At 41.4% G+C, this 27444-nt stretch overlaps 1 protein-coding gene across 8 annotated transcripts in view; it reads left to right on the top strand.

The window, feature by feature from the left end:
- The window catches only part of mtmr3 (myotubularin related protein 3), a 96842-nt gene that overhangs the window by 250 nt on the left and 69148 nt on the right, over positions 1–27444 (top strand). The window lies entirely within an intron of this gene.

The following is a 27444-nucleotide window of genomic DNA, read 5'->3' as shown; positions in this document are numbered from 1 at the left end:
GATGACTTGTTCGTGTCCTACTGAAAAATTGGCCCCTGGGTGGAATGCATGATAGTCTGGAGGCCGCTTTTAAATTAAATGAAGCAGCCGCTTCATATTGAATGGGACGTCTTGCGCTGACTTTAATGGTGATTAGTTGCGTGATGGGGGGAGGTTGGTGCAGCTCAGCTGATGTGGTTGCTGCTGTCCAACGTGGCTGGATTTGTTTTTTTTAACTCATCGGTTTGTTTATAATGAAATACATAGGTTACTTTCCACATTTTGCCTCTTCGGATGTTTAAATGACAGATGCATTATCTAGTTCGCTTTTCATGATGTAGGGTGGGAGGTTTGACATTTTTTTCTGCAGTTGGTTTTTTTTTTGGATTTGTGTGTACGAACGTTGATCATTCATCCCGGTAAATATTGTAAACGGGCGAATAAAATTGCAATTTGAAAAAATATAATTTGCTTTTGTACTTGTGTCAGGATCGATTCTTATTTCTTTTTTTTCGTCAAATCAATACACGGGATACATAATTTGGAGATCAAAACAAAATACTAACCTTTGCTATAACTTACAGTTTTTTCACAAAGCCGTTTATAATTCGCACTGCTATATGATTAAGGTATTTAGTTTCTGAGTTACCTGTTAGTGTTACTGAGATTTATAATGCAGCATTTACAAATCCAGTATTATTTTCAAACAAAACATTCACAGATATTTTGTAAGCTTTACCAATTATTCTTGTGTTTTTTTAAGTTTCTTTGTCACTAATTTCACATTATAGTAAAATCTGACACCCCTCAAGACAGCGGTAAACAAATCATGGTGAGAGTGTGCAATATGAATTCAAATGGCAAAAGTCACAAATAGACAAAAAGGCCATGTCTAAGCTGCTATCAATCTCATGATTTTCAGAGACGACTTGAAGGTTGCTGTCCTGGTTAATACCTTGTGAAGTCTCAGGAGGTTATTGTTGCCTTTGCTTGACTTTTGACTTTTGTTTATTGTGTGCATTACTTTTTTGTTATGGTAATGGTGATCAATGTTTCAGTATTTTATAAGTGAACAATTAAAATGCAAGTTTTAAAAATTAGCTTGGACTTTTAACAACTTAAGGAGAGTTTCAGGAATTAGAATATTCAATTAGCTATGGATGATTATTATGCCTTTAACCGATCTGTAATTTTAATTATCACTTAAATAAATGTTGACCCTGTATGATTATTTCAAAATGATGTACCAGGATTGTTTATAATAATTCTGCTAGGTAGCAGAAGAATGGAATGAGGAGAGTGGTTAAAACAAGAGTTTTGGATCAGCTTAGAATGGGATTGATATCTATAAATTTCCAGATGCACATGAATGTTATAATGTAATTTTTCAATAAAATTTTATAGCAAATATTGTTACAACTGTGTCTTCGTTATGTATTATAAACAATCCTTTTCCTATGATAGGAAGCTAACCAATAGATGGGGTACAATTGCATAATGATTATATTACTGGCCTATTAATCCAGAAGCATAAACTAATTAATGATCCAGAGTCATGACATTGCTCTGTGGCAGCTGGGAAATTTAAATTTAGTGAATTAAATCCAAAATTTAAAATAAGTAATATCAATAATGGTGATCATGAAATTACCAGGTTCTGTCTGGTTCATTAATGTCCTTTAGGGAAGGAAATCTGTCGTCTTCTCAGGTCTAGCCTAGATGTGAATCAAAACCCAGAACAATTTGGTTGACTTAACTGCATTCCGAAATGGCCTAGCAAGCCGCTCAGTCATATTTTGAGAAGGTGGCTCAGCACCACCTCAAGGGCAATAAGGGAATAAATTTGCATCTATGAATTAATGGCTGCAGGCGATGTTCAACGTACGTAATCGCCATACTTGAAGAAAACTCAACTTATTGTGTATTTTTGAGTATAAAATTGGACGTCTGGAGTGCAAAGACATGCAGGAGGGATATTGGAAAATGCCTTAATGAAGGGAGCATTGCTTTTGTGGTTTGAGTGAACTGCTTACTCTCTAAACTGTTGTTGTAACCCTGTAACTTGCTCGTAACTTTCTAATTCTCCTTGAACGATTAGATTTAGGAATATTTTATCATTTTAGACGATGCTCCTTGACTTTCTCATTTTTTTGGAATTGTTTTGAAATACATCACTGTACTATGTAGTTGTCCGCTTCATTGGATTTGAACATTGATTCATGATTCCAAATGTAGCATAAGAAAACCAACGTTTTGCAACAAAATATGCCCAATCCCGAAGGTAATGAATGTTGTAAAGCTTTGAGACATGTTGACATATATATTAAACTGTTACTTCTGGAGACAGCATATTGTTGATCTTTGGTTTCTTTGAGCTCTAATTAAGACTTTTGGCAGCTTATATGGCATGTATCATGATCAACCTAAAGTGAATAATATCGACAATAACTTGTTAACTTGCCTGTCGTGTATTAGTGCCAGGACCTAAATTGATTGTCATGTTAGCTTTTTCCCCCAGAAGTATTTTAGACAGGCATTACCTTTGCTGAATTCCCACAGTCAACAAATATCCTGGGGGTTACCATTGACCAGAAACCGAACTGGACTAGACGTATAAATACTGTGGCTACCAAACCAGGTCAAAGGTAGGAACCCCAACTCGCCTCTTGACTCCCCAAAGTCTGTCCACCATCTACAAGGCACAAGACAGAAATGTAATGAATTACTCTATGTGCCTGGGATTCAGGGAAAAGTAGCTCACTTGATTGTTTGTGGAAAGGGTAACATTCATTTCCTCCACTACTGACAACAGCAGCTATGTGTACCATCTACAGGTTGCACTGCAGGAACTAACCAAGCTTTCTTGGATAGCACAATCCAGACTCCCAACCACTGCCATCTCGAAGGACCAGAGCAGCAGATACCTGGGAACACTACCACTGGAAGTTCCATTCAAGTCGATCACCATCCAGACTTGGTGTCATTGGGTCAAAATCCTGGAGCTCCCTCCCAAACGGTATTGTGGATGTACCTACGCATCATGGGCTGCAGCATTTCAAGAAGGCAGCTCACATCCAGCTTAAGGGCAGTGATGGATGGGCAATAAATGCTGGTGACATCCACATTCCGTAAATGAATAAAACAAAGTAGATAACTGGTAGTTTTCTTATCCAGGACAATTTAACTAAATTCTGACTATCTGATTGATAAATGGATATAATCATTGTGTCAAGCTCTTCAACAGGTAGGGTGACATTTACTGTGCATCTGAATCCAATGGTAATGAGCACGTAGGGGCCTTGGCAGCAGTAGTTTTCCCTCTGAAAAAGATGTGTATTTTGTTGGTATTTGTACCTTGGCCATTTTATTCTTCTGACTTTTCTCAAACTTCCTTCTGAAGATGTTAGCCTATTCCTTGGCTACAGTTTGAAGAACAGTGGTTGGTTTTATTCATACTGCATGTAAGGAGCCATTCTTTACATGTGAGCCCTGACAGTTTCGGCAGCTTATTAGTCCTGAACCAGATCCTATGATTATTGAAGAGCATACGTGTATTTTCAGTGTGAGTCACTTGAGAGTGATTGGAAGCAGGAATTGATGGTTTACTTTCAGAACTCCCAGACCTGGCCTGCTGAAGCCATTTGTTGTTCCTCTTGATGCCTACTGAGATCAGCAAACTTGGCATAGATTAGTAATTAAATCTAGACTCTCTCAATTGTATGGTTAAACTAATGACCATATTGATTACCATACATTGAGCCTTGTAAACATTGGCTCCTGGTCCAGGAACACATTGATTTTTTTTTTAAATTTTGCATCATATGTCTCCGAGGCCTAGCTGCTCCCTACCTTTAACCACCAAGCCTACAACTCTCTAAGAAGTCTGGCCTGAAGTGTATGCCCCACTCATTTCACTCCACCATCGACAATTGCATGGTCTTGGCCGTAGCTCTGGAATTATCTCTCCAAACCAACCCCCTGCTCTCCAGCATTCTCTTCTTTCTCAACCTCCTTTTTTCTCCAAGCTTTTAGTGACCAGTCTTAATACCTCCTTTGGTTTGGTGTCACTATTTGTTTTATTACATTCCTTGCACCTTTTACTGTGTTAAATATGCTATCTAAACATGTTATAGTGATCGTAGTTTAAATACCTACAGCCGCTCTTGAATATCTACACGTTCCTTTCTTCTTGCTTTAGTTCATAGACATTTAAAGTCTCCTAGTTGTAATACCTTTAGGCTAGCTTCTGCCCTATCACTGAACTAAAATTACCCTGATATCATAAATATCATAAGATGTGATTGACAACTGTTTTATCTATCATGATGTAATCCTTTGTCATCTGTTGTCTAGATCCATGGAATTTCCCATGTGGTTCTATTCCTCACTATCAGAACATAGCCAGTATATCTCAACAATAGTTACTCTTCCTACCCCCCATGATCATCACCAGAGTCCTCTCCCAAGAGTTTACTCTGACCTACCTGCATCTTGCCTTCAGTGACATTGTTCATAGGCACAGGGGTCAATTTCCACATACAGTTGTTTTACCTATTCCACAATTTCCATTACTTAAATCTCTTATGTGCTGTACGAAATCAAGATGACCCCATTGTTTCCTGAAATTGAAAATGGGGAAGGCCAAAGCCATTGTTTCTGGATCCCATCGTAAACACTGAAACATTACTTACTCCATTCTGTCCCCTGTCAGGCCAACCCAGGCTGTGCAAGTATTTGATCTTGCATTTCACGCATGAATCACCAACTTGTTCAAGCTCAGTTAGCTGTATCATCCAACATATATGCTGCATAACAGAATTCTGAGTGTAACACCACCTGCTATTCAAAGCCTGTCCACATTCACAAGTCAGGAGTGTGATGGAATACCCTCCGCTTGCCTGGGTGAGTGCAACAAAAAGCTGACACCACCCACGGCAGAGCAGTCCACTTGAGTGACACCCTATCTACCACCTTTAACATCATTCCCTCCACCACAAATGTACAAGGTGCGCTGCAGCAACTCAACAAGGTTCCTTCGATAATACTTTGAGATCCACAACCTCTACCACCTACAAGGATAAAGAGAGCAGTTGCATGGGAACACCACCACCTGCAACTTCCCCCTCCCAAGTTGCACACCATTCTGACTTGGAACTGATCCTTCACTGTCGCAAAATGAAAATCTGGAACGCCCTCCCTGACAACAATGTGGGTATAATTACACTACAGGGACTGCAACTGTTTTTAAGTGGTTCATTAGCTCCTTCACACGGCAGTTGGGAATGGGCAATAAAAATTCTGCCCTAGCCAGTGACCCTCGCAACCTGTGAAGGAATAAAACAAAAACTTGCTTGGTCATCATTCCCACCCTTACTGACCTAATTTAACTCTGTTCACTAGATCCTCAACTTCATATTGTTATTTGGCCTTGTCCCAACTTTATCATTGCAGCCTCTTCCAGTTATAAACCCCCTTCTACATCATTTGATCCTCCAGCTCTGCCTTTTCTGTATTCAGTTGGCAGGAAAATCATCAGCTGCCTTGTCCTGATGCTCTGAAATTCGCACCATAGATCACTTGTCTCTTTCTGTCTTTTTCCAAGCTTAAAATCTAAAAACATATTTTAGGCAATATTTCAATCACTTGTCTAGTCTGTTTCTTATTTGTTTTCTGTTTCTCAAAGTACCTTGGACCCTTTTCTATCTTGAGGTACAGCATGTATACAAATTGGCCTGTATTAGCTCAGGTCTTCTTTGCTGTGCTGCTGAAAGTATCTCATAGCCTCACCTCTCACTCACCTGATGATGAAGGGGCAACACTGCCAAAGCTCATGCTACCAAATAAGCCTGCTGGGCTTTAACCTGGTGTGGAGACTACTTACGTCCCTACCCCAGTCTAATGCTGGCAACTCCACATCATCACACATAGTCTAAGTAACTGTCGGCCAAAGAATCTGAGGGGGGGGGGGGGAATGCTTAAGTTCCTGCTTCCACTTGTTACTGAATTTTGTTCAAAATGCTTTTGTGTGGCCTTTATCTGAGATTCCCTTAGTTAATTAAATTCCTGAGACTCATTTTTAGGGATTTCATATATTTTAAAATTATCATAGCATAAAGTCTCTGGAGCCTTAGTTTCAGGATTGGTGATGAGTGTAGAAAGAAGTCTTAACGAGTTGAGAAAGAACAATGTTGTCATTTAGTATCATGTTTGATTAGATATTTGAAATAAATTAATCCTGACTTGCTGAAGAGCTGTGTGGAAAAAAAAGTTGTCAATTAATAAAAAATAATGAAGTCAAATCTGCATGGTGTTCAGAGTAATGTCAGCAAGCAATAGAATAGAGACTATTGTGTGGCTATATAGGAGATTGTCCATTCACCTTTAGTTTCGAACTCAACCTCAATTGGTGTAATGAAATTTTCTTCTGTCAATTAGGGGCCGTATGAAATGCGTTTGGCAGACTGAATCCAGTTTTATTGGATGCAAATGCACAACACAACTATCCCATCATTCAATACTAATGAGAAATCTTTCTCGGGCCAAAATGTTTTTTTTTGACAGCTGGAAAATTTGCACTTTCAATTGTGGGTGCTCTTTTATGGGTTGGCATTAAAATACATTTTGATTTCAGACATTTTATTCTGAATATTGTTGAATTTTGACTTTGTACCAAAGTGAAAAAGATTCCTACATTTGTTGCCATTTCAAAAATAATGGTAATTTTTATTAGGAGAAATATACTATTGTAGTTCTTCTGGCTGCATTTTATTCATAGAATATGGTGCATGTTATATAGAAGTGCTCATTCATTCCCCATGGCCCTGTGGAGAACTGGAAAGCCACAAAAAGAGCTGCTCAGTGGATTTCTGTGACTGGTTCAATTGAATCAACGAGTAAGTCAGCAATCTTTTCATACGTGAATGTGCATGCAAAGCAGGCATTCATTGATTTGGTATTTACTTCTCATTGGCTGCATCACACGACAATGCTTAGTCCTGACAATGAACATTGATGCCAGCTGTAGATGAGATTTTCCGACTTGTAGCATTGTAAACCTTTCAGTTTCTCTCAGTGTAAGGGTTACTGTGGAGGCCAAAACCAGAGGCAGAGTATGAAGTGGGACTGTGGTTTTAATCCTGATTTTTGTTTTTCTTTTGTAGCTGATAATTCATTGCTATTTTTAATAGCCATTCATTTGACACTGAAATATAGAAAGATGTGAAAACAGATTTCTGTTTAAGTCAGTTAGACCATCAGAAATAGGAACAAGAGTAGGTCATTCATCCCCTCGAGCTTGCTCTGCCATTCAATAGGATTTGATATTCCTCACGTCCACTTTCCTGCCCTGTCCCCTGACCCTTGATTCCCTTACTGATCAAAAATCTATCTATCTCAGCCTTTAATATACACAAGAACTTTGTCACAGCTCTGGGGCAAGGAGTTTCAAAGATACTCAACTCTCTGAGAAGAGAAGTTCTCCCTTGTCAGTCTTTAATTGGCACCCCTTTATTCTGGAGCAGTCCTCTGGTCCTAGACTTTCCCATGAAAAGAGACATCCCCTCAGCATTTACCCTGTCAAGTCCCTTAATCCTATATATTTCAATGAGATCAACTCTCATTCTTCTAAACTCCAATGAGTAGAGTCTCAACCTATTTAATCTTTCCTCAAAAGTCAATCCCTTCATACAGGGAATCATCCAAATGAACCTTCTCAGAACTGCCTCTAATGAAATAATCTTCCCTTTAAATAAGGGAAACAAAACTACTCACTACATTCCTGATGTAGTTTCACCAGTACTTTGTACAGTTGCTGCAAGACTTCCCTACTCTTATACTTCAACACACTTGAAATAGGGACCAACACTCCATTAGTCTTCCTGACTATCTGCTGTACTTGTGTGCCACTTTTGTTTCATGCACAAGTACCCTCAAATCCCTTGTGTGTTGTAACTTTGTGCAGTTTTTCTCCATTAAAAAAATACTGTTCTTTTGTTCTCCCTCCCAAAATGAACAGCTTCATATTTTCCCACATTATACTTTGCTAACATTGAGAATGTGGTGTTGAACTGCCGCCTTGAACAACTGAGTGGCTTGCTAGACCATTTCAGAGGGCGGTTGAGAGTCAACCACATTGTTATGGCTCTGGACCAGGTAAGGATAGCAAATTTCCTTCCCTAAAAGACATACTTACTTCCTCCCCTTATTTTGTGTCCTGGAAATTCCTTAACAGCCCATTTGGACTTTTATTTCTTTCTTTTAATGTGTATTTGATTGGTTTGTTAATTGCCCAACCCTAGTTGCCCTGGAAAGGTGATGATCGATCTTTTATTCTGCATCACTTTTCTCCTCTGGGCTCTGGTGCTCATATTATTGTCAACTAGATCATTATTTGAGATTCCCCTTATGTTGAAACAGAGATATAAGCCCATGTAAGGATGATTTGGAGGTGATGTTGCTCTTGTCCTCCTTTGATGGAAATCGAGAGATACTGTAGAAATAACCTTAATGTGCTGCAGTGCATCCTGTAGTTCAGTGCTTCCCAAACTATTTTCTAGTGTGACCCCATTTTGATGCTTAAACTTGCATGACACCAGCAAAAACAAAAATGAAGAGCATAATAACATTCAGTATGTAATTAATGTTTTAGATCCACATAGAAATGTGAACATCTGTATTTTAAGGTATTGTAAAAATGTTGTTTTATGTACTCATCAGTTCAAAATTTCATTTGATCTATTACATCTCATGGATCTTAGCCAGGAATCTGTGGATGCTACTGACATTCACATTTGCATTTAGCATTGCTGATCTGTAGTACTATCACACCAAGGTCCCTTAAGAGCCACCTTGACATCACTGATTTTGATGTGAAATTAGTTAATTTTTTTTACTTTAAGAATTCCAAATGGCACAAAATAGTGTTGCTAATCTGAGGCTACAGTTTCACTGTGGATTCTGCTACACAGTAAGAAGTCTCACAACACCAGATTAAAGTAAAACTTTATTTGGTAGTAAACGCCACTAGCTTTCGGAGCGCTGCTCCTTCATTAGGTGAGTGGGAAGTTCTCACGAAGGTGGTGATACAGTGAGGTGGCGTTTGGAGTTTTGTGTGCTGTCTCGACTTTTGCCTCAGTGACTTCATGCAGTACTCGCATTTCTTCCCCTCTCTCTTCTCGAAGTAGTCTGATGTCAAGCCTATAAATGTGTCCCAACCAGTAGAATTGGCTTTGAGCAATTCGTGCCTCAATGCTGAGTACGCTGGCTTGGGAGAGGACACTGCTGTTAGACTGCCTTTCTTGTCGCCAGATTTGAAGGATCTTATAAAATGTGTACTTCTCCAGCGCTTTGAAGTGTCGGATGTAGGTTTTCTGAGTTGCCAATGCCTATAGGAATGTGGGGATCACTGGTAACCTACTATTTTTTATTGCCAGTACCTGTAAAGCAAAGTCACCAATCTGGGTTCAGTAGCTTTTACAATGGGCAGACAGGAGCAGAAAGCTGCCACTCACATTCCCAGCTCAGCCACGTTGCCTCCAGATTTTTCTCGCTCTCCAGATACTTCAGCCAATCAATCACTGGGTTATATTTGCTGTCTTCTGTCTGTGCCAAATTGAAACACAAACGTCCTGGGCACTCTGTTAAAAGTGAATGCACTGTACATCCCTTGCTGTTTGGCAGCATCAATCCACTGAGTCCAGGGATATCATGCCAGAGCTTGTGGACTGGTTTCCTCTCCACAGTGGCCATTTGCTGCCTCAGAGGAGCTTGTGACCCCAACTGGGTTCACAATTCATAGTTTGAGTACCATTGGGCTTGAAAATTGAGATTTCCCCCCCCCCCCCCCACACCAGTCCTTGTGCAATTAACCAATGGGAAGAAAATTTCCTTGTCTAACTTATCTAAACCTAAACCTGTCATAATCTTGCACACCTGTAACTAACCTCCATATCTCCAAGAAACCTAACTTCGGAAGTAAATGTCCTGATCCTGCAACAAACCTGGTAAATTTCCTCTGCACCTCACACACACACACACACACACACACACACACACACACACACACACACACACACACACACACACCCCCCCCCCCCCCCCCCCCCCCAAGTTGAGGCCAAACTAGAGCTTTATATAGGTTCAGCATAATTTGCTGTTTTTGCACTTACTGCCTCCATTTATGAAGCTCAAGATGAAATTAGCTTTTCTAACCACTCTCGCGATATGGCCATCCATCTTCAAAGATCAGTGCACATACACCCCAGGTTCTGTTGTTCCCACGTGTTTTAGAATTGTGCTGTTAAGTCCATTGCCTCTTTCCAACCCTTTTGCCAAAACGCATCACCTCACACTTCTCTGTTAAAATTCCACCTGCCATGTGTCTCCTTGTGGTACATGTGGGTGCCGGCGACGTAAGCAAAATGCAGACTGAGGATCTGGGGAGGGAGTATGAAAAGCTGGGAATGGAATTAAAAAGTAGAACCGACAAGGTGGTTATCTCTGGGCTACTACCTGAAGCGAGTTCAGACGGGTGTAGGGTTGACAGGATTAAGGAAGTGAATGGGTGGCTCAGGGATTGGTGTGGGAGGAATGGGTTTGAATTTATGGGGCATTAGCACCAGTATTGGGGTAGGTGGGACCTGTTTGGGCGGGATGGGGTTGGTCTGAACCGTGCTGGGACCAGAGTGCTGGCGAATCGAGTAAAGAGGACTGTAGACAGGGCTTTAAACTAATTGGGGGGGGGGGCGAGGCGAGGCGAGGGTAGGTGATGTTACGAGGCCTAAAGTTAAGGAGCGGGTACAGGTAAGGGAAGAGGCCGAGGATGTCCCAATAATAGAGGGAGTAGGGGGCGTGAGTATGGTTGGTGGCATTACGGCAAATAGGGTCCAGGTGAAGGCTGGGATGAAAGCGCTTTATCTGAATGCACGAAGCATTCGGAATAAAGTGGATGAGCTGGTGGCGCAGATCGACACAAATGGATACGATCTGGTGGCCATTACAGAGACGTGGCTGCAGGGTGACAGGGACTGGGAGCTGAATGTACAGGGCTATCAAGTGTTTAGGAAGGATAGGCAGGAGGGAAAAGGGGGGGCGTAACTCTGCTGATTAAGGATAGCATCACGGTGGTAGCAAGGGATGATATTGGAGCCAAGGAGCAGAGGGTGGAATCGTTGTGGGTGGAGATTAGGAACAGCAAAGGGAGGAAGACGCTGGTGGGTGTCGTCTATAGGCCCCCGAATAATGATCTGGATGTGGGGCGGGCTGTTAACACGCAAATAAGTGCGGCGTGCAGGAATGGGACGGCCGTAGTTGTGGGGGATTTCAATCTGCATATTGATTGGTCGACCCACGTTGGACGCGGGGGGCTCGAGGAAGAGATCATGGAATGCTGCCGGGATAGTTTCCTCGAACAGTGTGTGTTGGAGCCGACGAGGGAGCGAGCTATCTTGGATCTGGTGCTATGTAATGAGGCGGGTAGAATTAGGGACCTTGTGGTGAAGGATCCTCTTGGGGAGAGTGATCATTGTATGGTGGAGTTTCTGGTGCAGATGGAGGAGGAGAAAGTGGGTTCCCGGACACGCGTCCTTTGTTTGAATAGAGGGGAGTACAGTAGGATGAGAGAAGAATTGGCGAATGTGGACTGGGGGAGTGCGTTGGAGGGAGGGTCTGCTGAGGAGCAGTGGAGGATCGTTAAGGAGATCTTTCTTGGTGCTCAGCGGAAATTTATTCCGATGGTCAAAAAGGACAGTAGGAAGAGAGGTAATAAGCCGTGGATAACGAAGGAGGTGAAGGAAAGTGTTAAATTAAAAGCGGAGGAATTTAGAGTAGCTAAGAGTAGTGGGCGAGATGAGGATTGGGAGAGGTTTAAATGTCAACAAAAATTGACAAAGAAGTTGATAAAGAAGGGTAGGAGAAACTATGAAGCTGGGCTAGCGCTTAATATAAAAAAGGATAGCAAGAGTTTTTATAAATATATAAAAAGGAAGAGGCTGGCTAGGGTGAATGTTGGTCCTTTAGAGGATGAGAAAGGGGACCTAGTGGTAGGGGATGAGGATATGGCTAAGGTATTGAATAACTTTTTTGTTTCTGTCTTCACGGAGGAGGACGTGAATAATTTGCCGGGTGTTAGCGATGGAAAGGTGGTAGGACTGGAGGGTCTTAATGACATTACTGTTACTAGAGAGGCGGTGCTCGACAGACTGGAGGGACTGATTGTGGACAAGTCCCCAGGACCGGATGGAATGCATCCGAGGGTTCTGAAAGAAATGGCGGAGGTGATAGTGGATGCCTTCGTGGTTATTTTCCAGACGTCGCTGGATTCCAGGGAAGTGCCGGATGATTGGAAAACGGCTAATGTTACGCTGTTGTTTAAGAAGGGTGCCAGGCAAAAGGCGGGGAATTATAGGCCGGTTAGTTTAACGTCTGTGGTGGGTAAAATGTTAGAATCTGTCATTAAGGAGGAAATTGCGAGGCATCTTGAAGGGAATTGCTTGATAGAGCAGACGCAGCACGGTTTCATTAAAGGGAAGTCGTGTCTGACAAATTTACTGGAGTTCTATGAGGACGTGTCTAGGGCGGTGGATAGAGGAGAGCCGGTGGATGTGGTCTTTCTAGATTTTCAGAAGGCGTTTGACAAAGTACCTCACAAGAGGTTATTGCAGAAGGTCGAGGGACATGGAGTTGGGGGTAGGGTGTTAGCGTGGATAGAGGATTGGTTGTCAAATAGGAGGCAGAGAGTGGGGGTCAACGGGTGCTATTCGGATTGGCGGATGGTGACTAGTGGAGTGCCCCAGGGGTCAGTGCTGGGGCCTCAGCTTTTTACCATTTATATAGATGATCTGGAGGAGGGAACCAAGTGTAGGGTGTCAAAATTTGCTGATGGCACCAAGATAGGGGGAACGGCAAATTGTGCGGAGGGTGTGGAGAGTCTGCAGAAGGATCTAGATAGGCTGGGCGAATGGGCCAGGAAATGGCAAATGGAATTTAATGTTGGCAAGTGTGAGGTGGTCCACTTTGGTAGGAAGAATGGTAGGAAGGACTATTACTTACGGGGTGAAAAACTGCAGCAGGCGACGGTGCAGAGGGACCTCGGGGTCCTTGTGCATGAGTCGCAAAAACCCAGCTTGCAGGTGCAGCAGGTGGTCAGGAAGGCAAATGGGATGCTGGCCTTCATAGCGAGGGGGATTGAATGTAAAAGTAGGGAGGTCTTGCTGCGGCTGTATAGGGCATTGGTGAGGCCGCAGCTGGAGTACTGTATGCAGTTTTGGGCGCCGCACCTGTGCAAAGATATTTTGGCCTTGGAGGGAGTGCAGAGGAGGTTTACTAGGCTGATACCGGAGTTGAGGGGGTTGAGCTATGAGGAGAGGCTGAATAAACTGGGCTTGTACTCGTTAGAGTTTAGAAGAATGAGGGGAGATCTCATTGAGACGTATAAGATGATGAATGGGATGGATAGGATAGAGGTGGAGAGACTCTTCCTGCTCAAAAAAGACAGTAGGACTAGGGGGCACAGCCTCAAGATAAAAGGGGGGCGGTTTAGAACGGAGTTGAGGAGGAACTTCTTCACTCAAAGGGTGGTGAATCTCTGGAATTCTCTGCCCATTGAAGTGGTGGAGGCTGCCTCGCTAAATATTTTTAAGACGCGGGTTGATGGGTTTTTGATAAGAGAGGGGATTAAGGGTTATGGGGAGAAAGCGGGAAAGTGGAACTGAGCAGCGACAGATCAGCTATGATCTTATTGAATGGCGGGGCAGGCTCGAAGGGCTGGATGGCCTACTCCTGCTCCTATTTCTTATGTTCTTATGTTCTCATTCTGCTGGTCTGTGACCTGTTGCAGTCAATTTTTAAATATCTTTTGTGTTTGCCACTCTTCCAAATGAGGTAGCATCAATAAATTTTGAAATTCTGTTCCATATTCTAAGATACAGTACAACTTTATAGTACGTAAATCTTTAAAAATTTGTATGTATGAATCTTGGAAACTACATTGTGTTGTAACCAGTGTTTTTTTTTACTTACTTTGTAAATTGTAGTTTGGCTGTGGAAGAAACTACTGTGTAATCTTAGAAGAGAGCTTAAGTGCAGTTTATAAAAGTTTTTAAAATTGCAGTTTGTTTTTTTTTGAAACTGTTTGATCTGAAAAGGATGCACTTGCATATATGTATGCACGTTTTTCTGATGCCTCATAGAATTTCATAGCCAATTAACTCCTTTTTAAAGTGCAGTCATCGTTTTATAAAACAAGCCCAAAAACCAATTTGTACGTGACAAAGAACTTTTGTTCCTATCTTCGTTTAACATTTCAGCCAAAAGATAATATCTTTGACAATGTAGCATTTTATTTCAGTGCTGCATTGGAAAGTCAGCCTTGATCATTCGCAGAAGATTTGAACCCACAATTATATATCTGAAAAGCAAGGATGCTACTTTGTGAAACTTAAACTTTTGGCTGGGTTTTTCTGTTTATGCACATGCCAACTCACTATTTTCTGTTCACTATTGAATATCAAGCATACGAGTAGAAAACTCAGCCTCTGCTTGAGTAGAAAATTTAACATCAAAACAATTTCAAAGGGTCTTTTATACAATAATAAGGTATTCTCATTCTTGAAGTGTTTGACAAATACTCTCTAATGTAATGTTCCTACCGTCATTTAGAAATGAAATCTTTGAGCATATATTTGATGTTTAACATTATTGCATAAAGAAGCATTAGATAATAGTATGCATTGTGACATGTGTTAGTATGGGTGCCAAAATTAAGCTTTAAGGGCAATATATTTCGAGCAAAGTCCAGACAACACTGGGGTCATCAATTAAGAATGAAGTTCACAGGTTTCTACAATGTAATTTTACATTTGTGAAAGCAGAATTAAAACTGAAGAATTGCCATGTATGGACATAGATTACTTGTGAATTGTAATGTCAGCATTATAGAACAATGGAATTAAATTATGCTTTTGTCACTGATTTGTTACTTTACAGGATTTTTATTGCTTTTTTTGCACTTCTTTAAATCTCATCTTCCTATTGATACAGCTAAGCCTTCTGTCCCTTTTAAGGTGATTAACAAGATGATAAATTTTAGAACCAAATGCTTAAGTGCCCATTTTCTGTTTTTTGCAATAATTGCATAAACCTGGAATCTTGAAATGTAAAACCTGTGTAAGGTCAGCTTTTAAGCCAGCAAGTATTGGGATGTCTTTCTGTCTTTAATGTGCTAATGTTGACCACAAGTTACTTTTAAAATAAAGCCTAAGAGGTAATTGTTATTGTCAAGATCATGAACTAACTACAGACGGATTTTGCATTATAATATTTCAAGGCTTTATTGCAGTAAAATAAATCACTTTTTGGGGGAGTGGCGCTAACCGGGGTGAAAAGGGGAAAAATTAGTAAAGTCAATCTCATCCTCCCGAAATGTGCACCTTGCTACATGATGTGTTATATTTTCATCAGAACAGTTCCATGATAGGCAGATCCAAATTTTAGTGAACTTCACAATTCCACAAAACTCAGCTCCAAACTCCAAGGCCCAGGCCTTGGCACCTCCCTCAGCGACTGGATCCTGAACTTTCTAACTCACAGACCACAATCAGTAAGGATAGGCAACAATCATCCTCAGCACCGGTGCCCCACGAGGCTGTATCCTCAGCCTTTTACTGTACTCTTATACACGTGATTGTGGCCAAATTCCCCTTCAATTCAATTTTCAGGTTTTCTGATAACACCACATTGTGGGTTGGATCCCAAACAATGACAAGACAAAGAATCTGGTGAACTGGTGCAGCAACAATAATCTCTCCCTCAATATTAACAAAATGAAGGAGATTGTCTTTGACTTCAGGAATAGGAGAACATGCCCGTCTACATCAATGGGAACGAAGTAGAAAGGGTCGAGAGCTTCAAGTTTTTCGGTGTCCAGATCGCCATCAACCTTCCAGGTCTCTCTCTCTCTCTCTCTCTCTCTCTCTCTCTCCACACACACACACACACACACACACACACACACACACACACACACACACACACACACACTTGTGCTGCCACCTTTTAATGACCAGTGTCAGAAAATTTATGGTGCATCTTCTCTTCTCTCCAGTTAAATTTTAATTTTACATGGAAGTTTGTGATTTTGACTGATATGCATGTGGTGTGTCAGATCTGTGCAATGTACTGAGTTGCTGTAAATATGTTGGGAATGTTTTTCCATGCAAAAGGAATTTATAAAACATCTTAACACTTAGAAAACAATTGAGTATTTCAAAATTAACTAGTTTTGGTACTCAGCAATAATTTTGTACACTGCAATGAGTGAACAGTTAAACAGTGATGCTCACTTGAGGGAGGAATGTTTATTTTTATTTGAGTGTCACATATAAGTTCACATCAATGCTGCAATGAAGTTACGTGAAAATCCCCTAGTTGCCATACCCCAGTGCCTGTTCAGCTACACTGAAGGAAAACTTAACATAGCCAATGCACCTAACCAGCATATCTTTCAAAGGAACCGGAGCACTCGGAGCATGTGCAGACTCCGCACAGACAGTAACCCAAGCTGGGAAGTGAACCAGGATCCTGGCACTCTGAGGCAGCAGTGTTAACCACTGTGCCACCATGCTGCCCTTGGTTAGGATATCCACATTCTCCTTCAATTAGTTCAGATGCACGTTCAAGGGTTCACGCCACAGTCTGGATCAGCAAATGAGCTGAGCTCAACATCTTGTCCAACAAAGCATCAACCTTCAAGTAATCCATGCTGACACTGGACTGGAACTTGACCTCACCATATCTGGCTTCAAGTTAAGGACACTACCAGCTGAATCAAATTGAGAAAATTCTGGAATTTTGTGCAACCTAAGTGGCATTTTGTTGCCAAAAGCCAATGCACATCTTTAGAAAAGATAGAATTGTGGAAAATGATTCCCAAAATGCTGGTAGAAGTTCCGTTGTCCATGGAACTGCCTATTCGGTCTCTTTAAAAAGCAATTTTTTTTGGGGGGTGCTGTGAACTACTTTATGCAAATTCTTTTGGGTGTGGAGAGGAGAATGAAGTACAGAAGCATATGTGCTATAAATAGATAAGTTATTCTGGCACACAAACACTTTATCAGTTTTGAAAATATTTAATGTTTTTTGAGTTGGTGAATATGCTGCAGAATGCAGCAAAGTCATGCAGATGGTTATGAAATTGCACCCTCAAGTGTCACAAGAATTCTCTTTAAAGCCCTGATAAGTTTGGAATATTTTTGAGAATCCCAGTCTTTAAATGTTGGCTGGGGAAGGAGGAAATAAAAATATTGCGTAGATTTTTGAAATATTCAGAAGATGTAGTCTATAGCATTGAAGAAAAATTAAAACTAAAATCCGCATGTAAAATTAAATTTTAAATAGGGAAGAGGAACTATACTTACCACGCTTTGGTCAATAAAGGTGACAGCGTAGTCAGGATGTAAAAGTGAGACTCTTCGGTCTTATACTAAATGACATAATATACAAAATAATATAAAACATGTAGTTGAAGCATTATGCAGTTTTAGATATTCTTTCATTGATCTATGAGCTTTCCAAAATAGATTCACTTAATTACAAGTGATGCGGATTGCAGGATTTCTGAATTTGGGGCCTTTTTTGGCTTCAGCTAAAATGTGTGAAATGTTATTTTAAAGTACAGTATTTCTGTTTATAAAAACAATATTTTTATCATTACATTGAAGGATGAAGAATACTTAACTATGTTTAGCATATTGGCTATTTGGTACAATCTTCCAAAAATCTTGCCAAGTATACTCAGCATCATAAGTAGTTTAGATCTGTCTGCCCTCATACTTGAGAATTGTGTTAAGGATTTGAATATCGAATCTGTCACAAATGTAAACAATTTAAAATGAATCTGTAATGTACCAAATAAAAGCATACAGCTCTGATCAGTCATTGAGATCCAATTTAAATACTGAAAGAATACTGCATCTCGCCAACTACCAAATCCTGCTGTTTTCAAGGCTCACTCTGGAGCATGACAATTTTGGACTCTTCTCTATTCTTCTTCCTCCTGCACCAGATGCAAAGAGCTTGTTTTTTTTGTTTCATTCTTTCAGTGCTTTCCCCAGTCTAGTCCTGACCCTATATTTTGCACTCTTCCACCTATTCCTAAACTTTCGCTGCCCCACTTGTTTATTTTTATCCATGGGACTCTGCACACTAACTCTTGATTATTTAATTACTGTTCCTTACCCCATTCGTGAGCTTCACTTAGACATCTTGCCCTCCATCTTCAAATTCAACATCCGTCAGCCTTAAAAAACCCTCCTTTCCAAATATCATCCCATGCCAACCTGCCTTTTCTTTCTAAGATCATGAACAGACTGCTAGTGCCCACCGATCTCTCAATTCCATCTTTGAATTGCTGCTATTCACGGGTCTGCCGACAACATTCTTCATTATAAGTGGCAATCATGATGTGCTGTTCTTTGGGGATCATCCTTAACTGGTTCCACTGCTATCTGTCTCAAGGTTCTAACCTTGGTGCATTCCTCTGCTACGTGTTGTTACTTGGAAACATTATTTGCACACTAAGGATGACCTTGCTTATTTTTTTAAGGCAGTGACAAGCTGCAAGTTAATTGCATGGCCATGGTCCCATCAAAATCCACTTTTTAACTAGTTTTAGTCAGCTCTCCTAAATCCTTGGTTCATTTATTTTCCCATATGAAATGCAATTGAAACTTAAAAGTTATAGATGTAACAGAAGTGCATTTTGTGTGCAGGTTCAAAAGCTGCCAATCAAACTTAATTAAAAAGGGATCTCGGAGTAGGTCTACATTGATGTAAACATGATCTGTTTCCAGAATGGTTGCTTTTTAAAGTCAATTTGACACTTGGGAAGCAAGATGTATATTGAGGACTTACTCTGAAAGTGTAATGTGTGCAATATTAATTCAAGAATAAGAATTAGATAAAGTGGGTTGTAGAATGGGACAACTGAAGACAGTTGTCTGTAACAAAGTAGAAAAACTAGTCGATAAGTAACAAAAGATTGGAAGAATGATATAGTATTATCGTACAAATAATCAGCCCGTGCTTGCACACACACTGCAGCTCAAGGACATCTCGTTATTTTGATTCAGAGTTGGTTAACCCGTCGTGTGATGTGCTGTATTAGGCAAAATATCTTGCCCTCTGCAATTTTGTAAATTTGTAGAATTTGGGCACAGTATGATGGTGAATATGACAATGCAAAAGCTGAAAAGAAAACTTGTTTAGCTTTCATTTCATGAACTAAAGGACAAATACTCTAAATTGCAGTTCACTTTTCCAATGTATTTACAACAGGATGAACTGAAATATGAAACATTTTGAAGCATTCAGCCAAGGAAACTGTACAACACTGAATAACACTTCAATTCTGATTCTCCTGTTTAAGTCCCTCTCCTTGACCCTCCCTATTTCTAACTTCCTCTAGTCCTACAACCCTTTGAGAGTTCTGTTTTCCTCCAGCTCTGGTGTCTTATACACACTTTCACTTCTCCACCCGTCTCTCCTCATTTTAGGTGCTGCTTAATCCCTATCTCTTTAACCAGACATTTTGATGTCATCCCCTTTAGGCTTGGTAAAAGTTTTTATTTCTAATTCTATTGAAATGCCTTGGGAAATTTTGCCACATTTAAATGTGTTAATGGAAGTTCTATATAAATACAACTTATTTTGTTTTTCCTTTGCGATGTAAAGCACAGGATTAAGTTCACTCAAAGATGATGGCTTGCATTTTCGTAATCTCCATAGCCTTGCTGAGATCCAGAAATCTCTGCAGCAAGTATTTCAACTCTGTCTGTGCAATTGACTGGTGTCGTTTTGTAGAGCTTCCCACGTTGGGTTGCTCTGATGTTTTTAAGTTATTCAAGCAGCCAATCACATTAAAGAATACTCCCAACCAAACAAAGTGAAAAACACTTATGAAATCACTAAAACGCTTTGGAGTGAAACAGAGATTAGGATATACACATGAGCTGAAGATTAGGGCTACAATATCATGAAAAGGCTTTTTAGAAACTTTTTTTTTAGCTAGTAATTAATCCTAATGAATATATTTCTCAAAGTTCTGCATGTTGTTTTCCAACGGCATTTTAGTTATCCAGCAAGTTACCACTCGATCACTTTTAAAAGCCCAGTTACACCTCATTCAACAAGGTTATCTTATTATGGGGCTTCTGATGGCAATTGTGAGAGCTAAAAGGGGAAGTTCTTGCCAAATCAGCTGGTTCAACTAAAACCTGGCCCTGGGGATTTGTAGTGCAACATGTGGCAAAGCAGTGCATGACAATGCAGCTTTAGAGTATGCATTTTAATCTACACTTGTGCTGAACGTTGAAGTTGCAAATTTGGAGAGGTCGCATGTGCACGACAAAATGACAGTTCAAAATGAAAAATGTTGGAAGTTCTGGGTCAAGACTACAGATGGAAATTGAGAAACTAGCCAGCTCTTTGTGGAAGCCCAGGAAATCCGAAGCCCCCTAGCTGGGTACACTGGCAGCACTCAGGCGCAATTGATGATTAACCTAGGAGGAATCAAAATTCAATTGGAAGCCAAGTTTTGGCTGTAACTACCTTAATACTTTCTGCACTTGAACAAATCAGATATTCCCCGTTGAGGAGGAAGTGTATCCGGTGAACAGAAGCTTTAGTAAATTGCTGCAGATGCCAGAAATCATAAATAGAGGCATTGTTCACCTTCAAGGCTGACAAAAGATCCCATGGCACTGTTCAAAAAAGAGTTCTCCTGGCCAAATGGATACCTCAACAAATATCGCAAAAATATATTTTCTGGTTTTGATTTGATTTTATTTTGTCACAAGTGTTAGTATACAGTGAAAAGTATTGTTTCTTGCATGCTATGCAGACAAAGCACACTCTTCATAGAGAAGGAAATGAGAGAGTGCAGAATGTAATGTTACAGTAATAGCTGGGGTGTAGAGAAAGATCAGCTTAATGCAAAGTAAGACCATTACCAAGTCTGACAGCAGCAGCGGAGCAGAAGCTGTTCTTGAGTTGGTTGGTACATGACTACAGACATTTATATCTATTTTCCAAAGGAAGAAGTTGGAAGAGAGTATGGCTGGGATGCATGGGATCCTTAATTATGCTGGTTGCTTTGCCAAGGCAGTGGGAAGTGTAGACAGAGTCAATGGATGGGAGTTGGTTTGTGTGATGGTTGGGCTACATTCACGACCTTTTTGTAGCTTCTTGCGGTCTTAGGGCAGGAGCCATACCAACCTGTGATACAACCAGAAAGAGTGCTTTCTGTGCTGCTATGTAAATGTTGTTGAGAGTTGTAGCTGACATGCCAAGTTTTTTTAGTCTTCTGAGAAAGTAGAGGTGTTGGTGTATCTTGTTGTTGTTTGTGACACTGCTGAGAGAAAATTGACAGCTGAGTTTCCTTTTGTCTCCTCTGAATTTGATTGGCTGTGTTCCTCAGCTGGGATCTTTTTCTTTCTTTCATACCTCTAAAATCACTTCCAGGACAACATCCCTTTCCACACAGCTTTTCTGAAATCAGGCCTTGTCTGAGGTAACTTCCTCATCTGTCAAGGCAGAAAATTTAGAGAACCTTGCAGAGAAACATGAGATAGTAAATGCAACAACAATCTCTGCGTATCTTTCTGCATATTCTGGAAAGTGTACCTTCCCTCCATTAAGGTGATATTTCCTTGTGCACCAGACCATGAAAAGCCATGGGACCAGAACACCTCAGAATGGCTTATGTACTACGTGACATGTATTGAAGAGAATATGAAAATGAGGGATAGATTTTTAATTAAATTAAAATAGGCTGAACAAAAATTGTGCTTGCATAACTTTTTTATGTATCTTTAGCCAATCATGGAATAAATGCACTATTAGATGTATCTTCTCATCTGAGCAAAAAATTTTTGTAACACTTCTATCTTTAACATTGAGAAAAAGATTGTAACCCTGTTGAGTTAGTCATTGCTTTTTGAAAGGTTAAAATCTGCATTTGCCCCCCCCCCCCCCGCAAAAAAAAAATCTACGCAAGGGACTGTTGAAATGAAGCAGGCGACGTGCCCGTTGACTTTCTGGCTTTGATTGTGATGAATGTAATTTTAAATTTCAGGAGTCAAACACACAGTCCCAAAGACAGTGAAATTCTTTTCTAAATATGCAGATTGAGTTCAAACAACTTAATCAGGATATGCTTGTTGTTTTAATGTTAGCTTGCATAAGAAAAGGAATATGGCTGAAACGAACAGGAGGAAGTTTGGGGAAGAACAGTTTTGTTTGCTGGGTGGGGACAGGGGGAAATAATCCTCTGTCTACACAGGTATGATCTGCAAACTTTCTGACTGATGGCTGGACTGTCATTTCAAATCATCTTCCTGGCTGGTTTCTTGATGAAATCTGACCATTACAGTTGGCTGGGTCTCTTGTTCTTACAGGTCAATGTCCTGCATGGGAGTTAAAATTCCTGCTTTTTGGAATCAGTTGATACTGATTTAATTTTTCTGTAGAGTCTGAGCAATAATTATTATTAAACAGAATTCTTATTGGGTATTGTATTTCAACAGCACTTTCTTAACCTGCAACCCCTACCACCTAAAAAGGACGAGGGCAACAGGTGCAAAGGGACACCACCATCTGCAATTTCCCCTCCAAGCTGTACACTATCCTGACTTGGAGCAATGTTACCTTCCTTCGTTGTTGCTGGGTTAAAATCTTGGAACTCCCTTCTAACAGCACTCTTGGTGTCTGACACCATATAGACTGCAGCATCCCAACCATACAAGGTAAAGCATTCAGAGCTCAAATCCAGGCATCCAAAGTTCTCCTCAAACATATCAATGAATCATTCAATGAGACATCTGAGCCTCATTCTTAAGTGGGAGGTCTCTTTTCTCTGAGCAGCCAACTGGTAACTCTAATTCCAGGTATTGAAGGTTAGATAGGTGGAGTGCCACAGGATGAAACTAACATGACAGCTACTCAAGAATCTGCATACTTAGAACAGAAGCACATCTGTTTGGCAAACATGCCTGGATGTTCAGTGAGTGCCTTACTTGTCACATGCAGTCAGTGACACCCTGCAACTATGGAGAGCCAACAAGTATTGCAAATCCAAGCACTTGGCTCATCATGCTTGGCATAGTCACAGGCAAAGTTGGCATCAGTTGCCTGTCTAATGCATTTCTGGGCTGCTGACTGTAAGACCCCGCAGATACCTTTCAGCGGGATCCAGAGGCAAAGTTGAGGAAGGCAGTTGGCTGCAAATGTCTGTCACTGTGTTTTGTTTTTAAATCAACATTTGTGGGATGCAGGCATTGCTGACGAGGTAAGCATTTATTGTCCGTGAGAAGATGGTGGTGGGCTGATTTTCTTGAATGCAATGGAATGGCAATCCAGACTATTTCAGTGGGCAGTTATGTGTCAATCGCATGTAGGCCAGACCAAGTAAGGATGGCAGATGTCCTTTCCTAAAGGTCATTCATGAACCAGATGGGATCCAGTAGTTTGTGGTCACTTCCTGATACTGGTCACTATCACTGATATAGGTTTTTAATTCTAGATTTTGATTTCATTAATTACTTTGTAGGTTTTGAGCTCATGTCTGTGGATAAGTAGTCCAATGATGTCTACCATTTTGCTACTCGCTCTGTTCAGACATGTTGAAGAAACTTATCATCTCTCTATAGATCCTCTGAGCTGGGTATAGCCTCTGACAAATTAGCTCTGTTTGTTGTCCTCCTCTCCATTATGCTGCTACAAGTCTGTGACCAGTGTGTTTGTCATCTTTGTCCTTTAATTCATTGAAGAGCAGGAGGATCTTGGGGTCCGGGTCCACAGGACTCTTAAATCGGCCTCGCAGGTGGAGGAGGTGGTCAAGAAGGTGTATGGTGTACTGGCCTTCATTAATCGAGGGATTGAGTTTAGGAGTCGGGAGGTAATGCTGCAACTTTATAAGACCCTTGTCAGGCCTCATTTGGAGTACTGTGCGCAGTTCTGGTCGCCTCACTATAGGAAAGACGTAGAAGCTATTGAAAGGGTACAGAGGAGATTTACAAGGATGTTGCCTGGACTGGGAGGCATGCCTTATGAAGTTAGGTTGAGGGAGCTGGGTCTCTTTTCCCTGGAGAGACGAAGGTTGAGAGGCGACCTGATAGAAGTTTATAAAATGTTGAGAGGAATAGATAGGGTGGATTCTCAGAGGCTATTTCCCTGGGTTGAAATGGTCACTACGAGAGGACACAGATTTAAGGTGCAGGGAGGAAAGTACAGAAGTGATGTTAGGGGTAAGTTTTTCACTCAGAGGGTGGTGAGTGAATGGAATCGGCTGCCGTCAGTGGTGGTGGAGGCGAACTCGCTGGGGTCTTTTAAAAGACTTCTGGATGAGTATATGGGGTTTTATGGGATTGGGGGTTATAGATAGGTCTATAGATTGGTAGGTGTTGATGTGATCGGTGCAACTCGTGGGCCGAAGGGCCTGTTTGTGCTGTAGTGTTCTATGTTCTGTTCATTGGACATGGGACACTGGCTGGCTAGTTTTTATTGCCCATCCCTTGTTGCCCTTGGAGGACAGTTGAGAGTCAACCATATTGCTGTTTGTAATTTTCATAAATGACCTGGATGAGGAAGTGGAGGGATGAGTTGGTAAGTTTGCTGATGACACGAAGGTTGGTGGTGTTGTAGATAGTTTGGAGGGATGTCAGAAGTTGCAGCGTGACATTGATAGGATGCAAGGCTGGGTGGAGAAGTGGCAGATGGACTTCAACTTGGACAAATGTATAGTGGTCCATTTTGGCAGGTCAAATGGGATGAAGGAGTATAATATCAAGGATAAGACTCTTAGCAGCGTAGAGGATCAGAAGGACCTTGGGGGTCTGGGTCCATAGGACTCTTAAATCAGCCTCGCAGGTGGAGGATGTGGTTAAGAAGGCATATGGTGTACTGGCCTTCATCAATCGAGGGATTGAGTTTAGGAGTCAGGAGATAATGTTGCAGCTTTATAAGACCCTAGTCAGACCTCTCTTGGAATACTGTGCTCAGTTCTGGTCGCCTCATTACAGGAAGGATGTGGAAGCTATTGAAAGGATGCAGAGGAGATTTACAAGGACGTTGCCTGGATTGGGTGGCATGCCTTATGAGGATAGGTTGAGGGAGCTCAATCTTTCTCCTTAGAAAGACGAAGGATGAGAGGTGATCTGATAGAAGTGTATAAGATGTTGAGAGGTATAGATTGGGTGGATTCTCAGAGGCTTTTTCCAAGGGCTGGAATGGTTGCTAAGAGAGGACACAGGTTTAAGGTGCTGGGGAGTAGGTACAGAGGAGATATCGGGGTAAGTTTTTCACTCGGTGGTGGATGCCATTTGCGGTGGTGGAGGCAAATTCGATAGGGTCTTACAAGAGACTTCTGGATGAATACATGGAACTTAATAGAATTGAGGGTTATAGGTAAGCCTAGTAAGTATGGATATCATCGGCGCAACTTGTGGGCTGAAGGACCTGTTTGTGCTGTAGTTTTTCTGTGTTCTATTGCTGTGGCTCTGGAGTCACGTAGTCCAGACCAAGTAAGGGCGGCAGATTTCCTTCCCTAAGGAATATTACTGAATAGATGAGTTTTTTCAACAATCGGCAATGGTTTCACGATCATGAGTAGATTCTTAATTCCAGATATTTTTTGTTGAATTCAAATTCCACCATCTGCAGGATTCGAACCAGGGTCCCCAGAATATTAGCTGAGTTTCTGGATTAATAGTCAAGCGACAATGCCACTAGGCCAGCAGCACCTCATAACTTGACTTCTAGACTAAGACGGTTTTAATGGCACTTGTGCTGATCTGGTAGATCAAACCTCAATTTATGTTGAAGATGCCTCCAAAGTGTATAAAATAACCTTTTTTCACAATTACTGAGAACAAGCCCTTTGCTACAGGCAAGAAAGCAGCTAGCAGTACTGGGTATTTATTGGAATGTTTTCCTTATATGGCTTCAGTCCTTTTTGCTGCCCTTGCGTATTTGCCCTGCTTTCTGAGGCAAATTCCAGGGAACGTATGGATCCATAATTAAAGTTTTCAGTTACACATTAGTGTCACTCTGATTAAAATACGTTAAGAGTCAGCCAGCCTTGCCCAAGGGTTTGCTCACACACAGACTAAACGCACTGCTGTGAAAGCTGAAATTTGGTGGCTGTCATTTGTCACTGCTTTGAAAACACCATTTCCATACACTCCTCCACATTGAAATCTAAACGTTAACTTTGAACAGGGGACAAACAATTCAGTAAATTTCTCCTCTGGCATAACTTAAATTTCAGTGACCTGAACTGAATTCCTAAGCAATAGTTTTGGAACAAAAATTTTTAAAACGGTGATTAAATTCTTGGGTTAGACACCAGATTTGGCTCAGAGACTAGAATTTTACAGGCCATTCTGGAAATATTGCATTCTAATTATTGTAAATTGGACGAAACATTCAGGCCAGGAGAACAGTGGTCACAAGTCTCCCAGGTGCCTTTTTAAACCTAATCAGCTCCATGCCAGAAATAAGAAATTGTAATGAGAATTTCAATATGATTAGCGGACCCAGGACTGAATTCTCTGGGCCCACTAGTGTCTCCCACCCCGGTAGGGCATGGTTCCCTCCAGTGGCATTTATGACCGCTGCCCACTACCAGGGAACCCTGCTGGACAAAGGCCTTTGAGGCCTCCCTCCCCCCTCGCCCTGGAGGTTGTGGTAAGGGGGTTACCCTTTGGACAGTGCCAAAGGGTTGGGGCCACAGGGGTGGAACATATTGGGGGTGGGGCCTGTTGGGGACGATCGTGGGGGAAGGGGGGGACCCACTGCCATTCTGCAATTGAGATCGCTGGGGGAGGGAGGTGGTGATTGGTGCTGGCCATTGGGTTTGGGGGTGTGGGTCAGGGCGATCCAGATGGTGATCAAGGCTGGTCATTGGGATGGTCAGGGGTGCCTGGGGTTGAGGGGGAGGGAAGGGGGAATGGGTGATATCAGGATTGTCTGGGGATTGGGGAACGAAGAGATTGGAATTCCGGCAGAGGCCAGCGGTGCAGTGATCAAGAGGGAGAGGTGGGTGGGGAGGTGTTTAGGAGGCCGGCAATGTGCGGGGGACATGGGACAGGACACTGCACATGCATAGATCGGCATTCTGACAGATCGGTGCATGCACAGTGGCCCACTCAGCGCTATGCTGCTTGTTATGATTCCCATGATGGATGAAAGAGTAAAATTCCACTCATGATCTCATTACTGTTTGTGGGATTTTGCTATGTGTATTGGCTACCTAATTTTCTACGTAACAGTGACTACGCTTCTTTGGTTGGAAAGCGCTTTGAGACACCTGGTGGTCAGAAAATGAGCTAATAAATGTAAGTGTTCCTTTTTATTGAGTTTGAAATCTTGAATATAGGAGAGCTGTCTTGATCCACCTTGTTGTAAAACTTGTGT

This window comes from Carcharhinus amblyrhynchos, chromosome 20 (genome assembly GCF_965287045.1).
Source record: "Carcharhinus amblyrhynchos chromosome 20, sCarAmb.v2.hapA, whole genome shotgun sequence".
Lineage (NCBI taxonomy): Eukaryota > Metazoa > Chordata > Chondrichthyes > Carcharhiniformes > Carcharhinidae > Carcharhinus > Carcharhinus amblyrhynchos.
The sequence above is the reverse complement of the archived record's forward strand: the minus strand, read 5'-3'. Positions and strand labels throughout refer to the sequence as shown.